Source organism: Hyperolius riggenbachi, chromosome 1 (assembly GCF_040937935.1).
Source record: "Hyperolius riggenbachi isolate aHypRig1 chromosome 1, aHypRig1.pri, whole genome shotgun sequence".
NCBI lineage: Eukaryota > Metazoa > Chordata > Amphibia > Anura > Hyperoliidae > Hyperolius > Hyperolius riggenbachi.
The window spans coordinates 652,136,832-652,157,863 of record NC_090646.1 but is presented as its reverse complement, the minus strand read 5'-3'; positions in this window follow the sequence as shown (position 1 = coordinate 652,157,863).

Genomic DNA, 21,032 nt, shown 5'->3' with positions numbered 1-21,032 from the left:
CGAAGTACCATGCCCACTTGGCCTTGTTCCTGGAAGTGTACTGGTCGCAGCTCCAAAACGGTTTTTACTCTAGGAAGTCTTCATAGAGCGCATCCCCCTAGGTAGGGGTAACTGGAAGAACTGGAGATAGCTGGAGGCGCCCTAAAAACTAAAAATGTGTATGGGTATGAAAACTCAATATGCCAAGGTAGACTGAGGTTAAAAATCTCCTACCTTGAAGACGTAATGATTAGAAAGTTGTTCGAAATAAAACTTCTAAAACTTTTATTGTGCACATTCAGCAACACGTTTCATGGCAAGAGCCGCTTCCTCAGCTCAATTACTGTGCCTTTTATAGAAGTAATAACTAGTCCCAGGGGCCATCGACAATAACTTTTGAAAGGGGGGGAGCATGTAACAGGTTCGCTTTAGCAATGATAACATAATCTACAGATTGAGATGTTTGTTCATTAGGATTTCCTGTATATTGTTTGATGGACAAACTTGATGGGTTGTGGAGAGTATTTCGGGAGCTGAAGGCTACAGGGTGTCTCCTGCCGAGGTATCTGGATGGCCTGGACAGAACCAAGCTGGCGCTCAAGGTTTACCGAGGCTTATTTACACGTAGATTGTGTTATTCAATTCTATGTTTACTTTAGATAGCTATGAAGTTCAATGAAGTTCATAGAATGTTTTTTTATACCACGTTTAGTTGATAGCAGCTTATTAATAAGGTGTCCACCCAGATACTATGCCTGTATCACCAATATGCCCTATCTCCATGCTACGTCATGTGCTCAGAAAATAGGTATAGCTAGCTAGTAGTCTGTGGCTGGAAGTTCTGTAGAACGATTTGATTATATATATATATATATATATATATATATATATATATATATATATATATATATATTTATTTTTATTTTTCCACTCATCCAGATTTTCTACCCTTGCATTGTTCAGTTAAATATCATCTGTTGCATTGTTCTTGCTCCAACTAGTAGTTTGAATGTTGGGTTTAATTTAACCACTTCCCGACTGCCGTATTGACAATTGGCGGCCGGGAAGTGGACCCCGCATGGACCGCCGTATTGACAAATGGCGGCGGTCCTTGTAGGGGCATGGGCGGCGTATGACGCGATCCTCCGCCTCCGCCCGACTCCGCTCGCCCGCCGCAACATCCCGCCGGCCATACGGAAGTGCCGGCGGGATGTTAACCCGACGATCGCCGCATACAAAGTGTATAATACACTTTGTAATGTTTACAAAGTGTATTATACAGGCTGCCTCCTGCCCTGGTGGTCCCAATGTCCGAGGGACCACCAGGGCAGGCTGCAGCCACCCTATGTCGCACCCAAGCACACTGATTTCCCCCCTCCTGCCCCAGATCGCCCACAGCACCCCTCAGACCCCCCCCCTGCCCACCCCCCAGACCCCTGTTTGCACCCAATCACCGCCCTAATCACCCATCAATCACTCCCTGTCACTATCTGTCAATGCTATTTTTTTTATCCCCCCCCTGCACCCTGCCTCCTCCTGATCACCCCCCCACCCCTCAGATTCTCCCCAGACCCCCCCCTCCCCGTGTACTGTATGCATCTATCCCCCTGATCACCTGTCAATCACCTGTCAATCACCCGTCAATCACCCGTCACTCACCCATCAATCACCCCCTGTCACTGCCACCCATCAATCAGCCCCTAACCTGCTCCTTGCGGGCAATCTGATCACCCACCCACACCAATAGATTGCCCGCAGATCCGACGTCAGATCACCTCCCAAGTGCAGTGTTTACATCATTCTCTACCCTAAACACCCACTAATTACCCATCAATCACCCATCAATCACCGCCTATCACCACCTGTCACTGTTACCCATCAGATTAGACCCTAATCTGCCCCTTGCGGGCACCCAATCACCCGCCCACACGCTCAGATTGCCCTCAGACCCCCCCTTATCAATTCGCCAGCGCATTACTTACATCTGTTCTTCCCTGTAATAACCCACTGATCACCTGTCAAACACCTGTCAATCACCCATCAATCACCCCCTGTCACTGCCACCCATCAATCACCCCCTGTCACTGCCACCCATCAATCAGCCCCTAACCTGCCCCTTGCGGGGAATCTGATCACCCACCCACACCAATAGATCGCCCGCAGATCCGACGTCCGATCACCTCCCAAGTGCAGTGTTTACATCTATTCTCTACCCTAAACACCCACTAATTACCCATCAATCACCTCCTATCACCACCTGTCACTGTTACCCATCAGATCAGACCCTAATCTGCCCCTTGCGGGCACCCAATCACCCGCCTACACGCTCAGATTGCCCTTAGACCCCCCCTTATCAATTCGCCAGTGCAATATTTACATCTGTTCTCCCCTGTAATAACCCACTGATTACCTGTCAATCACCTGTCAGTCACCTATCAATCACCCATCAATCACCCCCTGTCACTGCCACCCATCAATCACCCCCTGTCACTGCCACCCATCAATCAGCCCCTAACCTGCCCCTTGCGGGCAATCTGATCACCCACCCACACCAATAGATCGCCCGCAGATCCGACGTCCGATCACCTCCCAAGTGCAGTGTTTACATCTATTCTCTACCCTAAACACCCACTAATTACCCATCAATCACCCCCTATCACCACCTGTCACTGTTACCCATCAGATCAGACCCTAATCTTCCCCTTGCGGGCACCCAATCACCCGCCTACACGCTCAGATTGCCCTTAGACCCCCCCTTATCAATTCGCCAGTGCAATATTTACATCTGTTCTCCCCTGTAATAACCCACTGATTACCTGTCAATCACCTGTCAATCACCTATCAATCACCCATCAATCACCCCCTGTCACTGCCACCCATCAATCACCCCCTGTCACTGCCATCCATCAATCAGCCCCTAACCTGCCCCATGCGGGCAATCTGATCAGCCACCCACACCAATAGATCGCCCGCAGATCCGACGTCTGATCACCTCCCAAGTGCAGTGTTTACATCTATTCTCTACCCTAAACACCCACTAATTACCCATCAATCACCCCCTGTCACTGCTACCTATCAGATTAGACCCCTATCTGCCCCTAGGGCACTCAATCACCCGCCCACACCCTCAGAACGCCCTCAGACCCCAGTCCTGATCACCTCGCCAGTGCATTGCTTGCATCTATTCCCCCGTCTAATCACACCTTGAGACACCCATCAATCACCTCCTGTCACCCCCTAGCACACCTACCCATCAGATCAGGCCCTAATTTGCCCCACGTGGGCTCCTGATCACTCGGCCAAACCCTCAGATCCCCCTCAGACCCCCTTCCGATCACCTCCCCAGTGCATTGATTGCATCTATTTTCCCCTCTAACCACCCCCTGAGACACCCATCAATCACCTCCTGTCACCCCCCTAGCACTCCTATCCATCAGATCAGGCCCAATACAACCTGTCATCTAAAAGGCCACCCTGCTTATGACCGGTTCCACAAAATTCGCCCCCTCATAGACCACCTGTCATCAAAATTTGCAGATGCTTATACCCCTGAACAGTCATTTTGAGACATTTGGTTTCCAGACTACTCACGGTTTTGGGGCCGTAAAATGCCAGGGCGGTATAGGAACCCCACAAGTGACCCCATTTTAGAAAAAAAGACACCCCAAGGTATTCTGTTAGGTGTATGACGAGTTCATAGAAGATTTTATTTTTTGTCAAAAGTTAGCGGAAATTGATTTTTTTTTTTTTCACAAAGTGTCATTTTTAACTAACTTGTGACAAAAAATAAAATCTTCTATGAACTCGCCATACACCTAACGGAATACCTTGGGGTGTCTTCTTTCTAAAATGGGGTCACTTGTGGGGTTCCTATACTGCCCTGGCATTTAAGGGGCCCTAAACGGCGAGGAGTAGTCTAGAAAACAAATGCCTCAAAATGACCTGTGAATAGGACGTTGGGCCCCTTAGCGCACCTAGGCTGCAAAAAAGTGTCACACATGTGGTACGGCCGTTCTCAGGAAAAGCAGTATAATGTGTTTTGGGGTGTATTTTTACACATACCCATGCTGGGTGGGAGAAATCTCTCTGTAAATGGACAATTGTGTGTAAAAAAAATCAAGCAATTGTCATTTACAGAGATATTTCTCCCACCCAGCATGGGTATGTGTAAAAATACACCCCAAAACACATTATACTACTTCTCCTGAGTTCGGCGGTACCACATGTGTGGCACTTTTTTACACTTTAAGTACGCTAAGGGGCCCAAAGTCCAATGAGTACCTTTAGGATTTCACAGGTCATTTTGCGACATTTGGTTTCAAGACTACTCCCCACGGTTTAGGGCCCCTAAAATGCCAGGGCAGTATAGGAACCCCACAAATGACCCCATTCTAGGAATAAGACACTCAAAGGTATTCCGTTAGGAGTATGGTGAGTTCATAGAAGATTTTATTTTTTGTCACAAGTTAGCGGAAAATGACACTTTGTGAAAAAAAACAATTAAAATCTATTTCCGCTAACTTGTGACAAAAAAATAAAAACTTCTATGAACTCACCATACTCCTAACGGAATACCTTGGGGGTGTCTTCTTTCTAAAATGGGGTCATTAGTGGGGTTCCTATACTGCCCTGGCATTTTAGGGGCCCTAAACCGTGAGTAGTAGTCTTGAAACAAAAATGACCTGTGAAATCCTAAAGGTACTCATTGGACTTTGGGCCCCTTAGCGCAGTTAGGGTGCAAAAAAGTGCCACACATGTGGTATCGCCGTACTCGGGAGAAGTAGTATAATGTGTTTTGGGGTGTATTTTTACACATAACCATGCTGGGTGGGAGAAATACCTCTGTAAATGACAATCTTTTGATTTTTTTACACACAATTGTCCATTTACAGAGTTATTTCTCCCACCCAGCATGGGTATGTGTAAAAATACACCCCAAAACACATTGTACTACTTCTCCCGAGTACGGCGATACCACATGTGTGGCACTTTTTTGCACCCTAACTGCGCTAAGGGGCCCAAAGTCCAATGAGTACCTTTAGGATTTCACAGGTCATTTTGAGAAATTTTGTTTCAAGACTACTCCTCACGGTTTAGGGCCCCTAAAATGCCAGGACAGTATAGGAACACCACAAATGACTTAATTTTAGAAAGAAGACACCCCAAGGTATTCTGTTAGTAGTACGGTGAGTTCATAGAAGATTTTATTTTTTGTCACAAGTTAGCAGAAATTGATTTTTATTGTTTTTTTTCACAAAGTGTCATTTTCCGCTAACTTGTGACGAAAAATAAAATCTTCTATGAACTCACCGTACTACTAACGGAATACCTTGGGGTGTCTTCTTTCTAAAATGGGGTCATTTGTGGGGTTCCTATACTGTCCTGGCATTTTAGGGGCCCTAAACCGTGAGGAGTAGTCTTGAAACAAAATTTCTCAAAATGACCTGTGAAATCCTAAAGGTACTCATTGGACTTTGGGCCCCTTAGCGCAGTTAGGGTGCAAAAAAGTGCCACACATGTGGTATCGCCGTACTCAGGAGAAGTAGTATAATGTGTTTTGGGGTGTATTTTTACACATACCCATGCTGAGAGGGAGAAAGATCTCTGTAAATGGACAATTGTATGTAAAAAAAATTAAAAAATTGTCATTTACAGAGATATTTCTCCCACCCAGCATCGGTATGTGTAAAAATACACCCCAAAACACATTATACTACTTCTCCTGAGTACGGCAATACCACATGTGTGGCACTTTTTTGCAGCCTAACTGCGCTAAGGGGCCCAAAGTCCAATGAGCACCTTTAGGCTTTACATGGGTGCTTACAAATTAGCACCCCCAAAATGCGAGGACAATAAACACACCCCACAAATGACCCCATTTTGGAAAGTAGACACTTCAAGGTATTCAGAGAGGGGCATGGTGAGTCCGTGGCAGATTTCATTTTTTTTTGTCGCAAGTTAGAAGAAATGGAAACTTTTTTTTTTTTTTTTGTCACAAAGTGTCATGTTCTGCTTACTTGTGACAAAAATTAATATCTTCTATGAACTCACTATGCCTCTCAGTGAATACTTTGGGATGTCTTCTTTCCAAAATGGGGTCATTTGGGGGGTATTTATACTATCCTGGAATTCTAGCCCCTCATGAAACATGTCAGGTGGTCAGAAAAGTCATAGATGCTTGAAAATGGGAAAATTCACTTTTTGCACCATAGTTTGTAAACGCTATAACTTTTACCCAAACCAATTAATATACACTGAATGGGTTTTTTTAATCAAAAACATGTTTGTTCACATTTTTCGCGCTGCATGTATACAGAAATTTTACTTTATTTGAAAAATGTCAGCACAGAAAGTTAAAAAAATCATTTTTTTGCCAAAATTCATGTCTTTTTTGATGAATATAATAAAAAGTAAAAATCGCAGGAGCAATCAAATAGCACCAAAAGAAAGCTTTATTAGTGACAAGAAAAGGAGCCAAAATTCATTTAGGTGGTAGGTTGTATGAGCGAGCAATAAACCGTGAAAGCTGCAGTGGTCTGAATGGAAAAAAAGTGGCCGGTCCTTAAGGGGGGTAAAGCCCACGGTCCTCAAGTGGTTAAGATCGCTTGAAGCGGAACTGAAAATGAGCTTAAAGAGAATCTGTATTGTTAAAATCGCACAAAAGTAAACATACCAGTGCGTTAGGGGACATCTCCTATTACCCTCTGTCACAATTTCGCTGCTCCCCGCCGCATTAAAAGTGGTTAAAAACTGTTTTAAAAAGTTTGTTTATAAACAAACAAAATGGCCACCAAAACAGGAAGTAGGTTGATGTACAGTATGTCCACACATAGAAAATACATCCATACACAAGCAGGCTGCATACAGCTTTCCTTTTTAATCTCAAGAGATCATTTGTGTGTTTCTTTCCCCCTGCAGTTATCTTCCACTGAAGTGTCAGGCTTTTTCTTCCTGCAGAGTGCAGACAGCTCTGCCTGTATGTAATTCCTCAGTATGTGAAAGCCCAGCCAGCTCAGAGGAGGATTCATCCAGCTTGTAAAAGATAATAGAGCAGAGAGAAGCTGCACTAATCTAAATAACACACAGGCAGTGTGCAGAGAGGGGCCTGGAGGGGGGAGATGCATCACAGAACCACAACACTGAAGAACTTGGCAGCCTTCCAGACACAGGCCGACAAGTCTGACAGGAGAGAGATAAGTTGATTTATTACAGAGATGGTGATAGTAGAACATGCTGCAGTAAGCCAGAGCACATTAGAATAGATTTTGGAACTTGTAGGATGAAAGAAAACCGGATTAAATTTTTGTTACGGAGTCTCTTTAAGACAAACAGTTTCACTTACCTGGGGCTTCCCCAAGCCCCCAGCAGACTTGTAGGTCGACGGCAACTGCGCCTGCATGCCCCAGGCCACGCATATCTTTCTTCGCTTTACCGTCCTGCAGATGATCTATTCGAGAAAAGGTAAAGATTTCTTGTGGGAAATGGGGTATCGGCTACTGACTGGGATGAAGTTTAATCCTTGGTTAAAATTCCCCTTTAAGGTGCCCATACACTAACAGATGGTCCGCACATTCGACTATCATATAGATTCCTCTCTGATCGAATCTGTTCAGAAAGGGATCTATTGTAGCCACATACTGCACACAGATTTCCAATAGATTTCAGCATGAAATCTATTGGAAATCTGTGCAGCCGACTCCACCTCCCAGGCCCCCCTTGTAATGTGTCCCCCGTCTCGGGCCCATGGTGAGTGTGGAGCTTAAAGCAGGCCTGAATTCAGAACTTCCTCTCTGCTCTAAGATACCACTGTAAATTAATCTTCTGGCATCAATAAGATCACCATTCACAGTTCTTCACTACTTCTTGTGTACACACAGCACACAAGACAGTATGGGGATATCTAGTGGCCCAAAAAAAAAATACACCTACAAATGTTAATAAATAAATAAATAAAAAAAATCCCCCATTGTAACCCCTTATTTCACCCTCCTATCTCTATAACTATGGTTAGCTTGTTTAAAAAAAAATAACAGCATCAAAAAAATCATAGTTATCTTCTGGATACTCAGCTTTTTTTTTATTATGTATGCCATTAGGGTATATAATATCACTGTTGCTTTTGCAAAAAAATTTTGGAATATTTTATTGGCATAGTAACTAAACACATATTACAACATTTGGTCATATAAATGCATTACAACCAGTTCCATGCCATTTTGAACAATAAACAGCTTAGTAGTTGTGCTTAATAGTTGAAAGTTGACTGCAGTTAGCGATAATTATCACATCAGATTATTAACGTTTGAACTTAATTAACAAAAAGAAAAGTAAAAAAAAAAAGAAAAAGAAAGAGTAAACAAACATAATTAGAACGTTCATTTCCAGTAATTATGGATCTAGTAAAAAGAAACGCAAATGGCAAAAATACACCTTTATTTCCAAATTTTACTAGGGATACAATTTAAACGTTGTAATAACCAGGCCAAATGGGTAAATAAAACGTGTCAGTTTTATCTATAGTATCACATTTGATTTTAAAATTATAATGGCTGAAAACTGAGAAATAATTATTTATTTTTTTTCCCTTACTATTCCATTAAAAATGCAGCTAAAGTAAAATAATTCTTAGCAAAAAATACCACCCAAAGAAAGCCTAATTTGTGGTGAAAAAAAACTATGTACAGATCATTTTGGTGTCATGAAAAGTTATTGGGGAATGAATGGGAGAGGTGTGAAATGTGAAAATTCCTTGATGTTTGGAAAAATTGAGGGCAAAAGAAGAAGAGGGTAGCAGAATCAGAATCAGAATCAGAATCAGATTTATTTCGCCAAGTGCGGCGGAAGCCACACTCAGAATTATTTATGGTACACACAGGCGTAGGGCTTAGTGCAAAAAAAATTACAGGTTAACAACAGTGAACACAGTGAACATAACTAACATTGTGCAAAAGGTGCATAAAAACACAGACAGAATAAAAACAGACATATATAAGGGCCTAAAAGTGGCAGTTCTGCAGGATGACCGGGGGGCCATGCTGGGTGGATATGCAGCGTAAGGGGCACTAGTTTAGGAGGCGTACCGCTTGGGGGAAAAAAGAGTTCCTGTGCCTGGAGGTTCTGGTGGGAATAGTTCTGTAGCGGCGGCCTGAGCGCATGCGGGTGAAGAAGCGACTACCGGGGTGGAGGGGATCTTGCGCAATCCTGTTTGCCCTAGATCGTAGCCTGGATGCGTGGAGGAGGTCCAGGGGAGGCAGGGGTGTCCCAATGATTCTCTCCGCAGCCTTGATCACCCTTTGCAGCTTGTACTTGTCGCTTGCGGTAGCGCCTGCATACCATACGATGATAGAGGAGCAGAGGATAGATTCGACTGTGGCCGTGTAGAAGCTCGTCATCAGTTCCTGGGGCATACCGAACTTCTTCAGTTGCCTCAGAAAGAACAGCCTTTGCTGTGCTTTCTTTTGGCATTTGGTGATGTTTTCTCCCCATCTCAAGTCGTTGGTGATAGTTGTACCCAGGAACCGAACGCTAGATACCTTGGTTACTTCAGAGCCTTCGATGAGGACAGGATTGAGAGGTGGAGGGCGCTTCCTGAAGTCTACAATCATCTCAACGGTCTTTGCAGCGTTTAGGACAAGCTTGTTGCTCTTGCACCAGTTGCAGATACGCTCAATCTCGCTCCTATAGGCGTGTTCGTCCCCACCGCTGATGAGGCCAAGGATAGTGGTGTCGTCCGCGAACTTAATAACCTTGACACAGTCTGTGGTTGAGATGCAGCTGTTTGTGTACAGTGAGAACAGAATCGGGGACAGAACACATCCTTGGGGAGCGCCCGTGTTTGTGGTTCTCTCCCGGGAGGAGCAGCTGCCGAGCCTTACTAGTTGCTAGTGGTGCTCAAATACCCCTTTTCAAAATTCGAGTTAGGTCGAATTCGAATAGTAAATTATTCGAGGTCAGTCGAATATTCGAGTCGAATAATTTTTACTATTCGATTCGACCTCGGAATTCGAGCTCACTATTCGAGTCGGTATTCGAGCTCATTATTCGAGCTGACTATTCGAAATGGCCTTAAATAGCTTCCAACACTTGTTTTGAGGGTGAATGATGCAAGAAACCTCTTTTTTTCCAAGTAACAACAGCAAGTGATTATGTGGGGATGTTCCTTTAAAAAAAAAAAGTTGAAAAGAGAAGTTGTGTCCAGAAATTTGTTCAGTACTGTATATACTTCTTCTTCTTCTTCTTTATCTTCTATATCTTCTTCTTCTTCTTCTTCTATATCTTCTTCTTCTATATCTTCTTCTTCTATATCTTCTTCTATATCTTCTTCTTCTTTTATATTGTCTTCTTCTTCTTCTTCATCTTCTTCTTCATCTTCTTCTTCATCTTCTTCATCTTCTTCTTCTTCTTCTTCATCTTCTTCTTCTTCATCTTCTTCTTCTTCTTCTTCTTCATCTTCATCTTCATCTTCATCTTCATCTTCATCTTCTTCTTCTTCTTCTTCTTCTTCATCTTCATCTTCATCTTCATCTTCTTCTTCTTCTTCTTCTTCTTCTATATCGTCTTCTTCTTCACTTATTTCTCTTTTCAAATTTTTTTTTTAAAGAAATGCAGCTATTTTTGAGCGTAACAAATAGCTGGTGGCGCACGCATGTTGGAAGCGCCATTGTATGTGCTCCCTGGCAGTGGAAACACACAGACAGCAGGAGGTAAATTCAGCAGCAGGAGGAGGAGGATGAGTGTGTGGCAGCAGGCAGTCAATGAGGCAGGCAGCGTGACATAATAGCCCTGGTACCTAGCGGTGATACCAGGGCTGTAAATAAACACAGCAGGCAGGAGGTCCCAGACAGCGGTCGTGCAGCCCACATTGTGTCCAATACACAACTGGGACAACACAGTTTTCAACCCGGGCACCTCAGAAAAATTAAACCTTTTTTTTTTTTTGGTTTTTTTTGTTTTGTTTTTACAACAAATTACACAGATATAGCTATTTTTTGACGTAATAGCTGGTGGCAGAGTGGCAGCAGAAGGTAAATCTGTGTACCCTGGCAGTGGGAAACACAGACAGACAGACAGCAGCAGCCGCAGCAGGAGGAATGGAGGAGTAATTATGTGTGCAGCTATTGTTTGACGTAATAGCTGGTGGCAGACTGGCAGCAGAAGGTAATTCTGTGTACCCTGGCAGTGGGAAACACAGACAGACAGCAGCATCAGCAGGAGGAATGGAGGAGTAGTGTGAGTGTGGCAGCAGGTAGGCAGCGTGACATAATAGCCCTGGTACCTAGCGGTGATACCAGGCCGTAAATGAACACAACAGGAGGTCCCAGACAGCGGTCGTGCAGCCCACATCGTGTCCAATACACAACTGGGACAACACAGTTTTCAACCCGGGCACCTCAGAAAAATTAAACCTTTTTTTTTTTTAATGGTTTTTTGGTTTTGTTTGTAAAACAAATTACACAGATATATAGCTATTGTTTGACGTAATAGCTGGTGGCAGAGTGGCAGCAGAAGGTAAATCTGTGTACCCTGGCAGTGGGAAACACAGACAGACAGCAGAAGGGCAGTACACAGCAGCCCACTGTAGGTGTAAAATGTGTGGCTGCAGGCGACGTAATAGTCAAAGTGAACCAGGCTGGCTTAGTGAGCAGGAGCCAGGAGGTGGTAAAGGGTGGTAAGGCACATTAACGATGGTTCTTAGCCAGTTCATGTCCCCCTCTCGCCGACAACAGGGGCCAGGAACTCGCCTTCCACCCACGCCTGGTTCATCTTGAGAAACGTCAGTCTGTCCACAGACTTGTGAGACAGACGTGAGCGTTTCTCGGTGACCACACCACCAGCTGCACTGAAGCAGCGCTCGGACAGCACGCTGGAAGGGGGGCAGGACAGCACTTCCAGGGCGTACTGCGCCAGCTCGCTCCAGATCCCCAGGCGCTTGACCCAATACTCCATGGGATCAACAGGGGCATCGCTGTCAAGCCCGCTGTAGGACCCCATGTAGTCAGCCACCATGCGGGTCAGGCGCTGGCTGTGACCGGTGGAGGATGCTGCTGCATGCACCTCCTCTCTAGTCACTGCTGCCGGAGCCTCTACAGTCCTGTAGAGCTCATGGCTGAGAGACAGCAGGTCTGTGGGGCGCTTGCTGCTGGATGCAGGCACCTGCTGCTGCCTCTGTGCTGGCTGCTGGACAGTGGGGGTGGAAGGCTGGGGGAAGGCTTCCTCCAAGCGCTCAACAAGGGCCTGCTGCAAGCTCCTTATTTGTTGCGCTGGGTCTCCTCCTGCAGGCGGCAGGAACTGGCTCAACTTCCCCTTGAGGCGTGGGTCCAACATCATGCTGATCCAGATGTCCTCCCTCTGCTTCATCTGGATCACCCTGGGGTCTCTGCGCAGGCACGTCAGCATGTGCGCTGCCATTGGGAAGAGGCGGGCCACGTCTGCTGGCACATCGACGGCAGTGCTGCTGTCCTCATCCTCCTCCTCTGCCTCGTCAGCCTCATCCTCTCTCCACCCCCGCACCAACTCAGCTGCACTGTGCTGCTCCCCCTCATCACCAGCAAGGTCAGGGACCTCCACCAAGTCCTCCTCCTCCTCCCCCTCAGAGGTGGACTGTGCAGCTGCTTGCCGCTCCTGCTGGTCCAAGGCTGCCGCTCCCTGTTCCAGCAAAGCATCGAGGGCCCTGTTCAGCAGACAAACCAGGGGCACCCACTCGCAGACCATAGCATGGTCCCTGCTCACCATGTTAGTGGCCTGCAGAAAGGGAGCCAGCACTAAGCACACCTGCTGCATGTGCCTCCAGTCATCATCGGGGACGATGGACGGGATGTTGCTGGTCTTGTCCCTTCTCTGAGCGGCGGAAACAGTGGCCAGGGCAAGGTACTGGTTGACAGCGTGCTTCTGTTCAACCAGACGCTCCAACATCGCCAGGGTGGAGTTCCAGCGAGTCGGAACGTCAAGGATCAGCCGATGGCGTGGCAGATCCAGCTCCTTTTGCACGTCTTCCAGGCTCGCACAGGCTGCAGCCGAGCGCCGGAAGTGACGCACAACGTTCCTTGCCGTTTCCAGCAGTTCGCCCATCCCCTGGTAGGTGCGCAAGAACTTCTGCACCACCAGGTTCAGCACGTGGGCAAGACAGGGGATGTGGGTCAGGTTTCCCCTGTCTATTGCGGCAACCAGATTGGCCCCATTGTCGGCCACCACCTCTCCGACTCTGAGGCCTCTGGGGGTCAGCCAAATCCTCTCCTGCTCCTGGAGTTTGGCCAACACATGGGTTGCCGTCAGCTTGGTCTTCCCAAGGCTGACCAAGTGCAGCAGCGCTTGGCAGTGGCGGGCCTTCACGCTGCTGCTGAGGCGGGGGGTTTGGCCAGGTGTGCCGGAGGATGGCAGAGGATCGGAGGAACCTGCTGCAGTTCCCCTGACCCTGCGGGGTGGCACCACCCACTGTGTTGCTGCTGCTGCTGTGCCCGCTGCTGCTCTCCCATCCTCACCCCCTTCCACCAAGCTGACCCAGTGGACAGTGAAGGACAGGTAGCGGCCTGTCCCGAAGCGGCTGCTCCAGGAGTCCATGGTGACGTGGACCCTTTCACCAACCGCGTGCTCCAGCCCTCGCTCCACATTGGCCATCACAAAGCGGTGCAGTGCAGGAATGGCCTTGCGGGAGAAAAAGTGTCTGCTGGGGAGCTGCCAGTCTGGGGCTGCGCAAGCAAGCAGCGCACGAATGTCGCTCCCCTCCTGCACGAGCGTGTACGGCAGGAGTTGGGAGCACATGGCCCGTGCCAGCAAGCCGTTCAGCTGCCGCACGCGACGGCTGCTGGGAGGCAGAGCCCTAACCACCCCCTGGAAGGACTCGCTCAAAAGGCTCTGGCGTGGCCTTTTGCTGGCACGGGAATCAGCAGACACAGCGGAGGAGGCCACTGAGGACTGGCTGCCAGAACAGGCCTCAGTGTCGGCGGCAGGAGTTGCAGAGGGGGGAGGATCAGTGCGTTTCCGCACTCCTGCTGGTGCTGCTGGAGGAGCAGGAGGGCGGGTGGCTGCTGTTGCTGCTGCTGCTGAAGGCTGTGCAGTGATGGGTGTGGTGCCACTGCCAGCACCAGATGCCTTCAGTCTCTGGAACTCCTCATGCTGGTGGAAATGTTTCGCAGCAAGGTGGTTGATGAGCGAGCTGGTGCTGAACTTTAAGGGGTCTGCACCTCTGCTCAACTTCCGCTGACAGTGGTTGCAAGTGGCGTACTTGCTGTACACAGTGGGCATGGTGAAATATCACCAGATTGGTGACAGAAACATCCCCCTACGGCATGGAAGCGCTGCTGCCTGTCTCCCTGTGGTGGTTGGGGGGGGGGCTTGGGGGGCTTGGGTGCGGCTGGTGGTGGTACTGACAGATGCTGCTGCTGCTGAGCCTGAGACACCAGCAGGCTGTGGGACCTGCCTACTGCTGCTGCCAATGCTTGCAATGATGCGCCTCCTTGCAAGGCCCACAAGAGCATCCTCCTCCTCCTCCTCAGAGCTGCTGAGGACGACATCCCCTGGAGGTGGTGGCACCCAGTCTCTGTCTGTCACCGTGTCATCATCATCCTCCCCCTCCTGAAACATGTCCTGCTGGGATGAGGACCCCCCAAACTCCTCTCCTGATGCATGGATGGGCTGCTTGACTGTCGCCACAGTCCTGCTGTCCAATCCCTCATCCCCCAAAGTGCCCATCAGCATCTCCTCCTCAAAATCGCCAACAACAGCACACAATTGACTCATGATATTCTGCTGTATTAGGAATAAGGTGTACCTTATTCCTAATACAGCAGAATATTGCAGCCATTTGTGTGCCGTCTCTTGCTTTCTTTTGGTGTCGCCCTGAAGCCGTGGGAGCAATCCGGCTGAGACAAGGCACCGGCCAGATTCTAGGTCCAGTCGACCTAGCACACAGTTCTCCACGCATCTACTATCGGTGAATTGACTCATGATGCCTGGGGTCAAAAGACTGCTGAATGACAGGTCGCCAACTGACGGTGAACTGGCCTCCTCCCCAGGCCCTGCTGGGCGGCTGCTGCGAACAGGGGTGGTGGTGAGGGTGGAGGCCTCGGATGCAGAGCTGATGGCGGGCTGCTCATCCTCCGTCATGAGTTGCACCACAGTGTCTGCATGCTTTTCCTCAATGGGACGTTTCCGACCCGGCTGGAGGAAAATCAGAGCAGGTGCTACACGCTGCTGCTGCTGTGTCTCTGCAGCGTGAGTTGCAGATGCTCCTGCTGGGCGGCGCCCAAGGCGTCCACGGCCAGTGGCTATGGGAGGAATGTTAGCCACTGACGCTGCTGCTGCGGAACTGTGCATGGTGGCGCGGCCGCGGCCTGCCACAATGCTGCTCCCTCTCCTCCTGATTCCCTTGCTGCCCTTCCCCTTGCCCAAACCGCGCTGGCTGCCACTTCCAGACATCTTCGATGTTTTGGGCGTATAGACAAAAGTTTTTTAAAAGGGCGGGTGAAAAGTGGGGTACTTTAATGGAGTGGGTTGGTGGGTGAGGTGACTGAGTGAGTGTCCCTAGTACAGTAAGTAAGTAGTAACAGTCAGGAAGTACAACTAGCAGTTACAATAATCAGTAGTAATCACAAGTAAATTTAGTGTGTGTACACTACAGACAGTGAGTGCACGCACGCACGCGCAAACACGCGCAGGAGCTAGCCTATGAACAGTGACTGAGTGAGTGTCCCTAGTACAGTAAGTAAGTAAGTAGTAACAGTCAGTAAGTACAACTAACTAATTACAATAATGAATCAGTTATCAGAAGGAAATAGAGTGTGTGTAGTGTGTGTACACAGACAGTGAGTGCACACACGCAGGAGCTAGTAGCCTATGAACAGTGACTGAGTGTCCTAGACTCCTAGTACAGTAAGTAGTAACAGTAAGTACAACTAACTAATTACAATAATCAATTACAATAATCAATCAGTTATCAGAAGGAAATAGAGTGTGTGTAGTGTGTACACAGAAAGTGAGTGCACACACGCAGGAGCTAGTAGCCTATGAACAGTGACTGAGTGTCCTAGACTCCTAGTACAGTAAGAGTAAGTAGTAACAGTAAGTACAAACAACTAACTAATTACAATAATCAATCAGTTATCAGAAGGAAATAGAGTGTGTGTAGTGTGTGTACACAGACAGTGAGTGCACACACGCAGGAGCTAGTAGACTATGAACAGTGACTGAGTGTCCTAGACTCCTAGTACAGTAAGAGTAAGTAGTAACAGTAAGTACAACTAACTAATTACAATAATGAATCAGTTATCAGAAGGAAATAGAGTGTGTGTAGTGTGTGTACACAGACAGTGAGTGCACACACGCAGGAGCTAGTAGCCTATGAACAGTGACTGAGTGTCCTAGACTCCTAGTACAGTAAGTAGTAACAGTAAGTACAACTAACTAATTACAATAATCAATTACAATAATCAATCAGTTATCAGAAGGAAATAGAGTGTGTGTAGTGTGTACACAGAAAGTGAGTGCACACACGCAGGAGCTAGTAGCCTATGAACAGTGACTGAGTGTCCTAGACTCCTAGTACAGTAAGAGTAAGTAGTAACAGTAAGTACAAACAACTAACTAATTACAATAATCAATCAGTTATCAGAAGGAAATAGAGTGTGTGTAGTGTGTGTACACAGACAGTGAGTGCACACACGCAGGAGCTAGTAGACTATGAACAGTGACTGAGTGTCCTAGACTCCTAGTACAGTAAGAGTAAGTAGTAACAGTAAGTACAACTAACTAATTACAATAATCAATCAGTTATCAGAAGGAAATAGAGTGTGTGTAGTGTGTGTACACAGACAGTGAGTGCACACACGCAGGAGCTAGTAGCCTATGAACAGTGACTGAGTGTCCTAGACTCCTAGTACAGTAAGAGTAAGTAGTAACAGTAAGTACAAACAACTAACTAATTACAATAATCAATCAGTTATCAGAAGGAAATAGAGTGTGTGTAGTGTGTACACAGACAGTGAGTGCACACACGCAGGAGCTAGTAGCCTATGAACAGTGACTGAGTGTCCTAGACTCCTAGTACAGTAAGTAGTAACAGTAAGTACAACTAACTAATTACAATAATCAATTACAATAATCAATCAGTTATCAGAAGGAAATAGAGTGTGTGTAGTGTGTACACAGAAAGTGAGTGCACACACGCAGGAGCAGCTAGTAGCCTATGAACAGTGACAGTGAGTGTCCTAGTACAGTTACAGTATATAACTACAATACTAATACAATCAGTAGTAAAGGACAGCAGAAATATATAGAATAGAGAGAAATAAACAGAGGACAGGAGGACAGCTGCCCACACAGGCAAGGCCCTGAGGCCTAAAGCTGTAAGCCTGCAGCAGCTGGCCTGTCTCTATGTAACACAAAAGCTACTAACTAAAATACAATGTCTAACTAACTAACAACAATATAGGTGTGTATAGGAGGTGTATGTGAGCAAAAACGCTAGGTAAATGACCACAATAGAGCTCTTGCTAAGCCAAAGCACAAAGGAGCAACTCTCTCTCTGTACAAGTCTCAGGCAAGCACGGAGAAACGTAACATGGCGGCCGCTATTTATAGGGTAGGGGCTGGCCAGGGTCCCCCTCTGTGATTGGCTGCCGTCAGAGGGCCTGGGAGCCCTCTGATTGGCTCTAAGGACATCAATCTGGGCTATGACGCTATTCGAGCTCGGTACCGAGCTCGAATAGCGCCGTTTGCTCGAATAGCTCGAATAGTGAATGGGCTATTCGAGTGTACGCGAATAGCCCATTCGAATAGCTACAGCTATTCGGAGCTCGAATACCGAGCTCGAATAGCTGGAAAAGAGCTCGAATATTCGAGCTACTCGAATATTCGAGCTCTGCTGAGCACCACTGCTAGTTGCTTCCTGTTGGTGAGGAAGTCCTTGATCCACGCGCAGAGGGTGTGGTCAACTCCAAGTCGCACTAGGTTGTCATACAGAATGCTTGGACAGATAGTGTTGAAGGCAGAGCTGAAGTCTAGGAAGAGGATTCTGGCATAGGTGTCCGGCCTGTCTAGATGTTCCATGATGGAGGCCAGGCTAATGTTGATGGCATCCTCTGTAGATCTGTTGGCTCTGTATGCAAATTGGAGTGGGTCTAGGAGAGCGTCCGTGGCACCCTTCAGATGGGTGAGGACCAGTTTTTCAAAGATCTTCATGACAGTTGAAGTTAGGGCAACAGGTCTGTAGTTGTTGAGGTCTGTGATGCCCGTTTTTTGGGGGATTGGTATGATGGTAGACCTCTTGAGGCAGGAGGGAACTTTGCCCTCCGTCAGGGATTTATGAAATATGGAGGTGAGGACAGGAGCCAGCTGACTGGCACAGGTTCTCAAGCAGGTAGAAGACACTACGCAGAGGCTAATATGAACAGCATATGTGAAGCTATGAACATGCCTGTGCAACAGCTGAAAGAAGCAGTGATTGAGAGACACATCTGGCGTGTAGATGGTCAGGAAGAGTCAGATTCAACTAAACAAATGATGAGAGAGAGATCATGTGATTATTATACAAACAGTGGTGGAGGAAAGGAGGAGGTTAGTGTAAATTTTGTATGGAACCCCATAACTCTGTAGCTGAGATAAGGGTTATAGAGCTATGATGCAGTAAACTGTTATATGTGCTTTATTATTGTTTATTCATGTTTTGTAATTATTATTGATTTATACAGTATCAACATATTCAGTGGCGCTGTACAAAGTAAGAAACAAACAAGTAGTACATGATAATACAGGCACCGATATACACCAATAATGAAAATAGAGAATCAATACAAAATACAGAATTGGTAATTAGAGTTACAAAATGTATAACAAATTCCAGGACACAAAAGAGTGAGAGAACCCTGCCCTTGTGAGCTTACAATCTAAAGGAATAGGGGGAAACAAGAGGTGGGGTACAGTAATCACACCTAGAGGCTGTGTGTTTTAAGCCCCATCTACATGATACAATTTTTTGTGCAATTCAATTGGATCAAATTTGATTGATCAATTAAATCTGACATGACCGATCGGGATTCGATAGTGTGGTAGAATGTCATTGCAAAACAATGGCAAATCGATCACACTACCGATCAAATCGAATCCCGATCGGACATGTCGGATTTAATCGATCAATCGAATGCAATCCAATCGAATCGCACAAAAATTGTATTGTGTAGATGGGGCTTAAAGGGACTCTGTAACAAAAATGTCATTGTGCTTTCTACCATTCTACAGGTTCCTAAACCTATTATAATGTGCTCTGGCTTACTGCAGCACTTTATACTATCACCATCTCTGTAATAAATCAGCTTATCTTTTCCCTGTCAGACTTGTCAGCCTGTGTCTGGAAGGCTGCCAACTCTTCAGTGTGATCTGCTATGCATGCCCCCTCTATGCACACTCCCCTGTGTGTGTGTGTTATTTACATTAGCTAGCTTTTCTCTGCTCTCTTATCTTTTACAAGCTGGATAAATCCTCTGTTCACATACTGATGAGTCACATCACATACTGCAGAATTACAGACAACCAGGCAGAGCTGTCTGCAAGAAGAAACAAACATTCAGCTTGTAACTTCAGTGAGCTGCAGGGGGAAAGAAACACACAAATGATCTCTTGAGATTCAAAAGGAAGGCTGTATACAGCCTGCTTGAGTATGGATGTATTTTCTATGTGTGGACATACTGTACATCAACCTACTTCCTGTTTTGGTGGCCATTTTGTTTGTTTATAAACAAACTTTTTTAAACTGTTTTTAACCACTTTTAATGCGGCGAGGAGCGGCGAAATTGTGTCGGAGGGTAATAGGAGATGTCCCCTAACACACTGGTATGTTTACTTTTGTGCGATTTTAACAATACAGATTCTCTTTAAGGTTATCTAGTAGGAGTGCAACTTAGCTTTAGGATGGTTAATTTGCATATATTCAGCAGTGATGCTCTGGGAGACATCTCGAGCTCACTCCAACCTGAATTATCGCAAATTTTTTCTGTTTTAGGAAAGCAAACTTTTGTTTTTCTTAACATCTTAGTAAGGGGGCTTTTAGGACCATTGTAGTCCCTTACACACTCCAATGAGTTCTGGGTCACCATGAGCTTGCTGGTTAGTCTGTGCCTCTCGGATTTACAAGCCCTACTCCATAGAGCCAAATTAATCCATGCCATGCACTGATGAGGATCAAACAATCCGAAACAGTCTGTATGCATGTTGGATTATTATGGCTCTGTACATATTAACAAGCTGACACATCATTGTATTCCAGTGGTCCTGGAGGTGTGTTTAGCTTCAAAGGGTACAATGGTTAATTAGCATATATTCAGCAGTGATGCCTGGGAGACATCTCGAGCTCACTCCAACCTGAATTATCGCAAATTCTTTCTGTTTTAGGAAAGCAAACTTTTGTTTTTCTTAGCTTTAGGACAAAGGGAAACTGGCCTAAGGTAGAGCGTATGCTTGTTGGAAAAAGTGAGTATTGAGGGAGCCTTTAAAGATATCAAAGGTTGGAGAGTGACGGATGTGTTGTGGAAGGGCATTTCAGTCGAGGGGAGAAGCACCTGCAAAATCTTGTATGTCTGAATATGAGGAGGTGGTTCTAGAGGTGGACAAAAGAAGCTCATGTGCAGATCTGAGCATTATAATCATTACTGTAGTGCTAAAGTACCCTGTATAACAGACAGGTCCTCTTACAGAACACAGTTTGCATAAAGGACTTATGGCCTTCTATGCAGCCTGCGAGGCCTTATCTCTGTCTCGTATTCTGTCTGGTACTCCGGTGGCCTTCAGTCGATTACCAGCAATCTAATCCTCAGGAAACGTTCTGTCCCAGACTGAGCTTGTTTTAGGGTCAAATGTTCCAAAAGTTCATGCTGTGTAGTCAATAATACTATTTAACTGATGTAATCACATTTGATTTTTTTTCCCTCAGAAATATCTTAAAGCAGAACTGAAGAGTCCTACAGACATAAGAGTTTAACTTACCTGGGGCTTCTGCTAGCCCCCTGCAGCTGACCTGTGCCCACAAAGTTTTCGAACAATCTTCCGTTCCCCCGCCGTGGCTCACT